Genomic DNA, 12,569 nt, shown 5'->3' with positions numbered 1-12,569 from the left:
ACTCGGTGAGCACACGCATGGTGCTGCAGACATCAGCTATGGCCCTTACGCACTCCTTAGTTGAGTACTTCTGGTATGGACCTGAAGGAGCCACACTCGATTTGTGGGGTCCAACAGAGTGATGCAATGTGGTGGTGCATCACCAGTAACCCTCAAGTTGACCCAAACTCCCTGGCTTCCCATGTTGTCACACATCACCTCCCCCCTCCCCATTTATTCGCCACCGCGATGCTACAACTCGTGGAAAGCGTATGTCTCTCCATCCACCGGTCTTTCAACAACGTCCCTCACCACTGCCTGAGGTCTCGCGAGCCCTTTTGGACCCACGCTCTTAACTCAACAATGAAACGTGAATCCTGATGCTTGTAAAGCTAAATCGAAAGACCCGGCCACAGAAGATCCCTGGCTTCGATTTTCCCCGAAGCTCATGGAGTCGGAACCCTAAACCGTATCCGCACACAAACCATGGCAGATTATACAGACACTTGATGCACATATGGAAAACGAAAAAACCTCTGGTGTGTAACTGTGGTCACCTACAACAGAACCATGGAACATATAACGACTAAATGCCCAATTCACGAATACAAAAGAGGTATTCATCACAGCGATACACTACTCCACTCCTCCCGATACAATTATCTGATTCAACCACCTCAGTGTAAAATAATAGTCGTTCTACATCAATATCAGCCGCATGAGGAAGATAGGCAGGTATAATACGTACGTATGTTTGTGTAGATAACACTTATAAGGCTGCTCCACCCATGTCAATGAATGAGGATTGATTTTAAAGCTTCTATGTAGTTTATGCAAACAAGATTGATATAACAAAACAACAAAAAATATTTGACCAGTCTAAATTGGCTTATCAACAGTGTTAATTACCTGCTCAACCGTTTACCATAGCCCAGCGCGTGACGTGAGTCCCATTTAAGAAATGATGCAACAAATGGGTGTGTGCCATTGTGGAGGTCTGTGTGCAGGGGTAGGGGAGAAAGAGGGGAGCAGGGGGGAGGGGTGGGACGTGACAAAACACCCACAAGCCCTTGAGGTCGCCACGGTGGCAAAATGTTAACTACCTCACCCGATATGCAGGAGGTCATGGGTTCAATCTCGACGCTGATACCTGCTGTATATTGGAGTGTGCATGTTCTCCTCTTGGTCGTGTCGGATTTCCTCCGGTTTTTCTCTTCACATTTAGAAAAATGTGTTTCGAGTATTTGGCTCCTATACATTTGCACAAGACAAGCCACATCGTTGAGCTATCATTTGGGGTGTCTTTCTCACCGTGGTCACGTGGATATTTTTTCGGGTGCTCTGGCTTTGGCCTTCACATTTAGAATCAACATCACGCGTTTAGAGTATTTGACTGCTATAAATTGACACAAGATAAGCTATCAATTGTGGCCATGTAGCTTCTGAAATAGATCTATATAGCTGTCTCGGCCTCGCTGTGTGCTGCGTTGCACCGCTAGCTGAGTAGTTAACCTCGCGTTCAATAAACCCTCGGAGCCAGGATGAACGTCCGACTCCAAACGTCATTTATTGAGTTTAACAAGGTAAAAGTGGTGAGAAAACACAGATACAGCATCTGTTATAACCCGGAAAAACCAACACAATGAACACCACAGCATCAGAACATTGTCCCAGATAACATGTTTTCCAGCAATAGACCCTGGATGGACCAGGCCCCCACACTACCACTGAACAACTACACAAGAGCACAAGCCACTGCGTTGCATAAAGGCACATCGTGTATTCATCACACTGCACCCCAAATGTACAGCATTACACGTAACACTAAACTGTGGATGAGATAGTAGTAGGTTTTTACCCTTTTAAACTGGTACAAAACTGACACCTTTATTCAAGGCATCATTTTTGCAATAACCACAACACAAGTAGTCAAAAAAAGCAAACAAAAAGAAGCAACTCTGATAATGATAGTTGATTGGTCCACACCCGAGACGGCTTTCTTTAGAGCCTAGTCCATATTGGTGTTGGACCAGATGACACCAGAAGGCGTACAACTCAAACACAGTGCAATATCAGAGTATTGAGAGCTCGGGGTAAGCATTTACACTATGATATCTCTTTTACCAGTGGCAAAATATAGTAGTAGGTTTTTACCCTTTTAAACTGGTACAAAACTGACACCTTTATTCAAGGCATCATGTTTGCAATAACCACAACACAAGTAGTCAAAAAAAGCAAACAAAAAGAAGCAACTCTGATAATGATAATAATATGCACTGTCCTTGAAGTTGAATGGTCCACACCCGAGACGGCTTTCTTTAGAGCCTAGTCCCTATTGGTGTTGGACCAGATGACACCAGAAGGCGTACAACTCAAACACAGTGCAATATCAGAGTATTGAGAGCTCGGGGTATGCATTTACACTATGAGATCTCTTTTGTGTGGACCAATCAACTTCAAGGACAGTGCATATTATTATCATTATCAGAGTTGCTTCTTTTTGTTTGCTTTTTTGACTACTTGTGTTGTGGTTATTGCAAACATGATGCCTTGAATAAAGGTGTCAGTTTTGTACCAGTTTAAAAGGGTAAAAACCTACTACTATATTTTGCCACTGGTAAAAGAGATCTCATAGTGTGGATGAGACACTTCGTCATTCTTGCTCTCAGGATCGCAACATAGCCACCTGGGCACAAGTCTGACTCGACCTACTAAATCACCAGTAACATCCACAATAAGGAAAGTTGCAGGCTTCGTTGCTAACTAGGCCTCGTATTTACCACAACAACTTAACAGCACCATAAAGGCATTTACATCACTATAACGGTCATTCCAACATTACAACAGCATTGCCAATATTATACGAACATAAACAAACTTACAGACAATGCTTCTCAAAGTCCCACGATGGACAACTGCGGCTGGCTTCACTGGGACGCGATGTGTGCGGCCATCTTGAATTATGTGCGTAATGGCCGACGTCCGCGTGGTTAAGCGGGAATCTTAATTCGCAACTTCCTGGTCACGTGACCAAAACCAGCATCAAAAACAGGAAATGCCTGTGTACATACGCACCCCCCCCATCTGCCGTGAGGCAAACTCCTGCGGTGAGGCAGAACAATAGCTTAGTAAGCCTTACCATGTAAAATTAAACAAAAGTTTCATTTAATAGTTTAGGTAATTTGTTAGCATTGAATCTCAACGGGATTCTCACTTTACCTCGACTAACAATTTGCAATCTGAAGGCTCATTCCAGAGGGCAGTAATGTTTGTAACGATGGTTTAAACCAGGGGTGGGCAAACCTTTTCACTCACGGGCCACAATGGGTTCTAAAATTTGACAGAGGGGCCGGGCCAGGAACAGATGGATGGAGTGTTTGTGTGATCTAATATAAATTGACATGTAAAAATCATTACATGAAAGGATTTGGTCTTTAACAGGTAGCAAAGCATTTATTTGCAAGGAAATTTTACAAATTGCACGAACATGAACAATACAAAAACATGTCGTAACGTGACTGATGAAACATCATGAAAATATCTGAAGCCTGCGCCCAAACCAATTACCTCACTTGAACTTATTTATTATCTACATTAATAGGTTAGAGCAGCCACGCAGGCTGTGTGATGGAGATTTGGCTCCAACCTCGCTGCAGCAACAGATCATCACTTTCAGTTTCAGTGGGAACAGTGTTGTTGATCTTCCATTTTTGCCAGTGCATCCAAGTCTGGAGTTATTTTGGTTGTTGCAATTCTCAGGATAGATCTGAGGTGCTGATCCGTTAACTTTGATCTGTGACGGGTTTTGTTGGCGTTCATGACGCTGAATGTCTGCTCACACACATAAGTCGAGCCAACAAAGTCAGTATCTTTTGTGCAGTCCTCCAGAGGTTTGGAAACGTGGCTCTGTTAAGTGAAGCATAAAAGTAATTCAGCTTAACAGAGTTGAACTTCTCCTTTAGGACGGAGTAAGACCGAATATCTATCAGTTCCAACTGCAGCTCCTGTGGTGCTGTTTCAGGGTCTTGTGACAGGGGACAGGACACCAGCTGAAGTGACTGTTCAATGTTTTCGAAATCAGAGAACCTACGGCAGAATTATCCGTGCAGGTCCTCAAGCGATTTGCTGTATTTTTTAAATCCTTTATATTAAGTTCACTTGCTTGCTTGCGCGCTTACGACCGTGGAAATCTTTCGGTCGTTTTTTAACCCACTTCCCATGATCCAATCGAGCTGACATTTTGCACACAGACTCGTTGTGCGTGACAATTTATTTTCATGAAATTTTTTTTTTCATATTTTATTTAAAATACCAATGTGATAAAAATGAAACTCTTAGTCAAGAAAAACAGAAATGAATAATAAAATAAAACCGATGCCACGCATATAAAGGATTTATAGTGAAAAACTTTGTTTTTACGGGTTAATTTTTTTTGCGTTTCACGGTGCCTCTTCCTGCATGGCAAGTGTGGGGAAATGAGCAAAATATTTGTTCGCAATTTGTCTGGAGAACAAAGTGAGGCTTGGATTTGAAGGCTTTCACATGTTTATACATGTCGTGAACAAACTGATCTTTACCCTGCTGTTTCACATTCAGCTCATTCATGTGTGAAAATATGTCCACAGCAAACGCAAAGTCACTATGCCAGTTCTTGTCGCTTAGCTCAAGGAATTCGTCAGATTTCCCCATCACCTCCAAAAATGCGACGATGTCCTCTTTTAGCTCCCACACTCGTTGTAACACTTTCCCCAAACTTAACCAGCGGACACGAGAATGGTACAGCAAGTCCTGATGATCCGCATCAGTTCCTCCAGGAACGTAATAAACTGACGGTGCTAAAGTCCCCTTGCTCGTATAAGGTTCACAAATTTTACGACTAGATTCACGACATGATTAAGCTGCAATACAGACTTACACAGGGATTCCTGATGGATGATGCAGTGAAGGAAAATAAGATCCTGGACAGGGTTTTCCTCTTTCACTTTATCCTGGATTCTTTGCAGCACCCCAACATTTTTTCCAGTTAAATTTGGCGATCCATCCGTTGTGACATTGACAAGTTTACTCCGAGGTAGTGTCATTCTTTCGATGACAGCAGATACCTGGTTATACAAGTCCTCTCCCCGCGTTGTTCCTTTCAGGGACTCCATGGTCAAAAACTCCTCCGTTATCGCAAAACTGTCGTCAATGCCTCGGATAAAAATGAGGAGCTGAGCAGTGTATTTTACGTCCGTACTTTCATCCAGTGCTAGTGAATATAATTCAAAGGAATCAGACTTTTTGTTTAATTGACTGCCTATATTTTTATCAATCAGTTCCACACGGCGAGTCGCAGTTCTGCGTGATGAACTGACTTTTTCAATTTTGCTTTTGATCTCTGGACACAAGATGTCTGCTGTCTGTACCATGTATTCTTTTACAAACTTGCCTTCGGAGAAAGTGGTAATGAGTGGTAATGTTGGTGAGAAGAAGTTTTTAAAGACAATTTAAATCGAAGTGAAGAAGGAAATTATTTAAAAGTTTGTATAATTAATGATTTTTCAAACTTTAATTATGTTTTCTGTGCTTAAAACTCTTTAAAAAAACTGTGGGGTCTAGAACGGACTGGTGAAATTCGGAGAGAACTCGGAGTTAAGTTTTGTTGAATTACACAAAGTGCGCCATCTAATGGGGAAATGGGGGCATTACAAGAGGAAGGTAAAATTTAATTTAATAATAATCTTTAGACAAGTTCGGCGGGCCGGATTAAAAAGCCCAACGGGCCGTATACGCCCCGCGGGCCGTGCTTTGCCCATGTCTGGTTTAAACTCAACAGAAATCATTTCAATATATTTTGCACGTGCACTGCACACGGACACAAACACGGTTTCCAGGCGTTTATCCTGTGCACGCAATAGGAGCAAAAAAAAGTGCGATTTCTCCGACGATATGGAGTGAATATGTTGGTCTGGGAGGCGTGCGGTGAATGGGGGATGAGTGGAGAATATGTAATCAACTCCAGCCACACACTCGCCCATCTCCCCCTCTTCCCCCGAGGGCAGGCCTCTTTTCCCCTTCTTCCTCTTCCCAGCGACCACCACGGCGATCAATAGCCATGGCAGTGCTCCAGTTTTGACTTTGGAACACAGTGCATGGGCATGAGGTCGAATCTCCTAAGAGCAGACTTGCAAATTAGGGGTTACAAACTTATGACAGACGTGTCAAAACTAGCACATAAGCGCCCTGCCGCTGTGTGCACTCTTAAGATTGCATTTTTTTTTCAACCACGTTTTTGAATACGTTAGCAGCTCGTGACAACCTGCACACACACACTCGCGCGCACAAACAGCCAAAAGGCTGTACCAAGGAAATGTGGATCTAAAGCAGGAGTTTTTAAACTTTCCACACTGCGGCTGCTGCCCACTGCCCATTTTCTTTCTAACGATTGGTGCAGTCATGAGTGTCTCACTCCCCGACAGCTCCGCTCTCTCATCACCCACTTGCTCTTCGCCTATTAATTCAGTTCGTTGAAAAATTTGGAACCCAAAAAATTCTCAACAACACCAACGAATGTTTCGTGTTCGCCCTGACAGTTAATAATAATTCCGTTGACAGCGTTGACGCATTTGCTGCAGGGAATGTATTGGAAATAATACGTTTCCACCGTGCACGATCACCACAGGATTTGTAAGCCCCACGTGCGGTAATTCCCACGTTAACACAAATATTAAATGTGTCCATGCGCGCGAACGATATTGCCGCAAGGGTTCTGGCATGGTTGGCTACGTACGGTGCGAAAGAAGTTCAACAGACAGACAGACGTACGTACGTCATAGAAGGAATGGTCTCATAGGAGGAGGGCCAGGGTCGAGCCTGGACAGTGCATGGATGGGTGACTACCATGGGCGGAGTTTAAGCGGGGCAAGGGGTGTCAACGCCCCCCTCAAACTGGACACCTTTATTTATTTATTTTCAGTAGTTTACATTTAAGGTCATACATTTATTATAGGCACACGCGATTCCTCATGTGAGGGACAAAGCGAACCCACCCCCTGCCCAAATATAGAAGTCAAACTCCGCCTATGATAACAACCACGCATAACACCTGACCACCACGCGCATAACACGTGACCACCGCGCGCATAACACGTGACCACTACGTGCATAACACGTGACCACCACGCGCATAACACGTGATCACCACGTGCATAACACGTGACCACCACGCGCATAACACGTGACCACCACTCATAACACGTGACCACCGCTCATAACACGTGACCACCGCGCATAACACGTGACCACCGCGCATAACACGTGACCACCACTCATAACACGTGACCACCAATCATAACACGTGACCACCACGCGCATAACACGTGACCACCACGCATATAACAGGTGACTCAATTAAAAAAGAGGGATGACATTGTCATCCTCTCAGCCGACAAAGGCAATGCCACTGTCATCATGGACAAAATAGAATACAACAACAAAATTCAAGAACTACTCAACGATGGCAGCTATACAAAAATAAAAAGAGACCCCACCAACAGCCTCGTCACCAAAACCAACAAAATAATTTCTGATTCAACCGCATTAATTGATCAAACCAAACAGTTCTCGTTGAAACCTTCTGCAGCGAGGCCACCAAGATTATACGGCTTGCCAAAGATACATAAAGAAGATACACCTCTTCGTCCCATTGTCTCTACTATCAACTCTCCAACCTACAAACTGGCTCGTTTTTTGTCTGAAATCCTACGGCCTTTCACTGGAAAAACCACCTCTGCGGTACTAAACTCTCCTGACCTGGTATCGACAATCAAGGGGATTTCCCTGTCCCCAGACGACCTGCTTGTCAGTTTTGATGTGGTTTCCTTATTCACCAAAGTTCCTGTACCTGACACCATCGCAATCATTGAAGACTTGGTTCATCAAGGACTGAATACTGGGGTACCCCCACTGGTGAGACACTGCTTAACCAATACATACTTCACCTGGAATGGAACTTTCTACAAGCAAACTGAGGGCACCCCAATGGGCTCCCCCCTATCTCCGGTTGTATCCAACGTTTTCATGGAGAAATTTGAGACTGACGCCATCCAGACTGCCACTCTACGCCCGACCTTATGGAAGAGGTACGTAGATGACACTTTTGTCATCTGGCCACATGGCCGGCCTGCTCTAGACCAATTTCTCGACCACATCAATCCCATACACCCAGCCATCAGATTCACCATGGAAGTCGAAAAAGATGGCAATCTACCCTTTTTGGATGTCCTAATTAAAAGGAGATCTTATGGTTCAATGAGCCACTCTGTCTACAGGAAAGCCACCCATACGGATGCTTACCTAAAATCGGATTCCCACCACCATCCATCCCAGAAGAATTCCCTCATCAAGACTCTATACCATAGAGCCAAATGCATCTCCGACCAGGAACACATTGCCAGTGAACTCAAACACGTACGCCAAGCGCTTAAGGCTAATGGTTACTCCGACTACACAATCCGCAAAGCCATCACTCCAACCATCAAGAAGGATCCTGTTGAGGATCCTTTCAAGACCATCACCTTGCCCTACATTGCTGGGGTCACTAAAAAGATCTCCAAAATCCTGATAAAACACAAGATCCAGGTCCGATTCAATACAGTACATAAAATCCGTGATCTGGTCCCGTCTGTAAAAGATGTGGTTCCGGACATACAATGCCCTGGCGTCTACAAATTGAGTTGCCTCTGTGGTAGCAGTTACACTGGAGAAACCAAGCGACATGTCTCGGACCGCATCCGTGAACATAAAGCAGACTTGAAACACGGTAGGACAAACACTTCTGCCATGGCAGATCACTGTTACAATTCAGTGGGCTCACATGACATTGACTTCTCCAAGACAGAGGTTCTCTGCAAGACATCTGGCTACCATGAAAGATTCGTTCATGAGGCGATCCACATATACAAACACTGAGACAATTTCAACCGAGAAGATGGATTCTGGCTCAGCAATCATTGGAAGGACGTAATAAACCATTTCGGATCTTAACTGATTGTTGTTCACATTTACGGTGACTTTCAGACAGCAGTCCACTCACTGGAATTGACTGTGTATCTTGTGTTCTCCACAGGGAATTGATTATTTGCTCCGCTGCGGGTCTCCTGCCACCCCTCTCCCATTGACATGTTTCGTTGCTTCTACATACTATTAACATTCCCTCCCTTTGTTAATGCTACCCCCTACCCAATGCACGTAGGTTTCAGGGACTCCATGGGATCGAAGCGAGTGCCAGATGAGGTCGTGGGGGACCCTGTCAAATGCCTTTTCAAGGTCGAGGAACGACACGTGCACAGCTTTGTTCTTCTCTCTGTGCCTCTCCAGCAGGAGCCTCGCCGCGAATATGGCGTCCGTAGTGCCACATCCTTTGACGAAGCCGCATTGGTTGGGTGATAGGGTGATGATGTTTCTAATCGTCGTGTCCAAAACTCGCTCAAAGATCTTCATCGCATGACACAGGAGCCGGATTGGCCTGTAATTCGAGCATTCTGCCACGTCCCCTTTACCCTTCCAAATTGGAACTGTCGTGCTGGTCGACCAGGCTTCTGGGACCTCACCGGTGCTCGTGATGGTGCTGAAGAGCTGGGTAAGGAGGGCAGCACCCTGCCTGCCAAGGATCTTCCAGGCCTCAGCAGGGATATCATCCGGGCAAGTCGCTTTCCCATTCTTCATTCTCTTGATAGCTTGTTCCACTTCGGTGATGGTGATAGGTGAAACCGGACCGAGGACGTGTTCAGCGCTAATAATAGGTGGGTGGGGAAATTCCTGGTTGCAGATTCCAGAGAAGTAGTCACTCCAGCGTTGAATGATGGCGGGCGGGTCTCTGAGAGCGCTGTGATTCTCATCCTTTATGCATTTGACCTGACCAATATCCTGAGTCGAACGATGGCGCACCTCTGCCAGTCGATAGATCTTATTGGCACCTTCTGGGGTGTCCAGTTCGACATACAGTTGGTCGTATTGAGCTAATTTCACCGCTGCTACTACTTGCTTCGCTGCCGATTTGCAGTTTCTGTATTGTTGGTAATCCAGATCTGCGAGCGTTTGGCGGTTTGAAAGCTAGCTTTTTCTCTTTCACTGCTAGCTGAACTTCTTCGTTCCACCACCATATTTGCTTGTCAATGAAGTGTTTTCCCGGCTTAGTTAGCCCCAGTGCTTCCGTTGCTGCTGTGCACAGTTGGCCGGCGAGATCTTCCCAAATCGCATTCGCTGGTCGGTTGGTGTTCACGTCAATCTGATTGAGGGCGACTCTCAGCTGATCCTTGCATTCCTTCATCCGCCACCACTTTATTCGCTGCTGTCCCGTTGTTGGTGGGCGATGTCACTGTCCAATGTCCATTTTCATGTCCATGACCAGGATGCGATGTTGTGGGGCGATGTTGTCCGATGGTATGACTTTAGTGTTTGTCACCGTTTTCAGCTTATCCCGTTTGACAAGCCAGTAATCAATTTTAGTTGATCTCCCACCACTGGCGTACGTAATGAGATGGGACGGTCTCTTCTTGAAGAAGGTGTTGGCGAGGACAAGATCATGGGCTTCCGCAAAGTCCAGGGCTCGGTTTCCCTCATCGTTCCGGGTACCATATCCTTGGCCACCATGGTTTCGAGGGTATCCATCCCGGGCGTTTACAACGTGTCCATTTAGGTCTCCACCAATTACTAACTGCTCTTCTCCATTTATCGATTGCATGTGTCCATCAAATTGTTCCCAAAATTCCTCTTTGGTATCTGATGGGCAGCCAGGCTGCGGCGCATAACAAGATACCACCCGGAGGCGTAGGTCGTTTGAGTCGATTTCGATGGACATGAGGCGGTCGGAAACAAGGTGGACGGCCACGACGTTGTCTCGTAGATTTTGGCTGACTGCGATTCCAACGCCGTTCTTGGTGTTTCTTTCACCGTTGTAAAACAGTTTGTATCCTTCTCCAATCTCCCTGGCCTTTGCTCCACTCCACTTCGTTTCTTGGATGCATACGATGTCGATACGACGGGCCTTTAGGGCAGCTGACAATTCTCGACTTCTCCCTGTCAATGTTCCGATGTTGAGTGTTCCCAGCCGTAGTCGGACTAACTTCTTTAGCCTGCCCCATCCATGAGCAGGTAGCCCTCGTCCACTTCTCGCGTCGTTTGGGCGAGGACGGCGCGCATTTCCCCCGGGGGGCGCCCTAGCTTGTTTCAAGTTGATTTGACATTGCCATAGATGCAACACAGAAATACTTTGGCCGGTGGGTCGCTCCATCTGACACCAAAGCCCCTCACCGTTGGTTGGAATCTAGCCGGCACCGCGTGGAGGTGGTGATGGGATTTTGCCGGCCAAAATCCTGCATAATGCATGGGCATAATATGACTTTGAAACCCCCCCCGCCCACCTCCTACGCATTTCCCATAAATATGATAAATTCCTCTTGATATGCAAATTCTTTTGTCAAGGCGCTCTTCTTCCACCTCCAACCCAGCTTATATATACGCTCCAAGCTTGGCAGTGTTTCATTCTTCACCTGAAGACGGCTGCTTGCGTTGTAGCCGAAACGTCGTGAGAATTATTTTATTATGTTTTATTTTATTATTTGTATTGTTTCCATTCTACGTGACTTTACCGAAAGAACCAAGAAGATGAGGTGACTACCACGCATATAACAGGTGACCACCACGCATATAAGAGGGTTACAGACAGCAGCTGCAGGGTTCCGTAGTGTGCGGAAGAGGGCTGTGAGGCAACATCCATTGCTGTACTGCACGGCAAAATACATTGTTGTACGGTACTGCTCTGCTCCAACATCTTTGCACCCTGGCTTCACTGGTTCACACTGAGCGGCGTGGTCAAATCATCCCCATGACCTGTACGGTGCATTCAGGCCTTCATCCAGCAGTGGATTGACAAGGAGCTGGGCATGTGCGTGCGTGCGCAAACGTGGCTCAGAGTCAACATTCAAACAAGGAAGATATGAGCTCGGTAGACAATCCCACGCCTTAATTATTTTACAAATACGCAAATGAATAAAAAGTGGCACTCAAATAAATAACGGGAGTTTTTTTTGTTCACATGCATTTTAAACAAAAGTATCACAATATACCATCACTCGCGGAATAATGGCTGAAAAATATCAATGTAAGTTTATTATTTTTGCATCCCATATGATTGTGGTGCATACACAAGGTTCATATGAAATGTCCATCTATCTTCTTGAAAGATCGACACATCTTCAGTCCACACTGACCTTGGCTTTATAACATGACATTAGCTAAGTGTCTGTAGAACTCAATCTAGCGGCGCAAATCCAACTCATTTTTCACCATCACACGCACCAGAGTTTTTTTACATGCATTCAGCTTGCTATTAAAAGTATGACACAAATTGCCGAGCCACGAAGCTTGTCTTTTTCCAGCGCTGCAGTTCCACTGGTGACCCGCTGTCAAAGCCAGCCAGGCTCTGCTCCATTCCGCGGTGCTAATGAAAGGGAACACTGGCAGTGGTGCAGTCACCTTTATCAAATCATTTGACACCAAGCATCTGAAGTCCCTCTGCTCATACCATAATGTGTCGTGGAAATTAGTGT

This window comes from Lampetra planeri, chromosome 9 (assembly GCF_965212315.1).
Source record: "Lampetra planeri chromosome 9, kcLamPlan1.2.h2, whole genome shotgun sequence".
Taxonomy (NCBI): domain Eukaryota; kingdom Metazoa; phylum Chordata; class Hyperoartia; order Petromyzontiformes; family Petromyzontidae; genus Lampetra; species Lampetra planeri.
The sequence above is the reverse complement of the archived record's forward strand: the minus strand, read 5'-3'. Positions refer to the sequence as shown.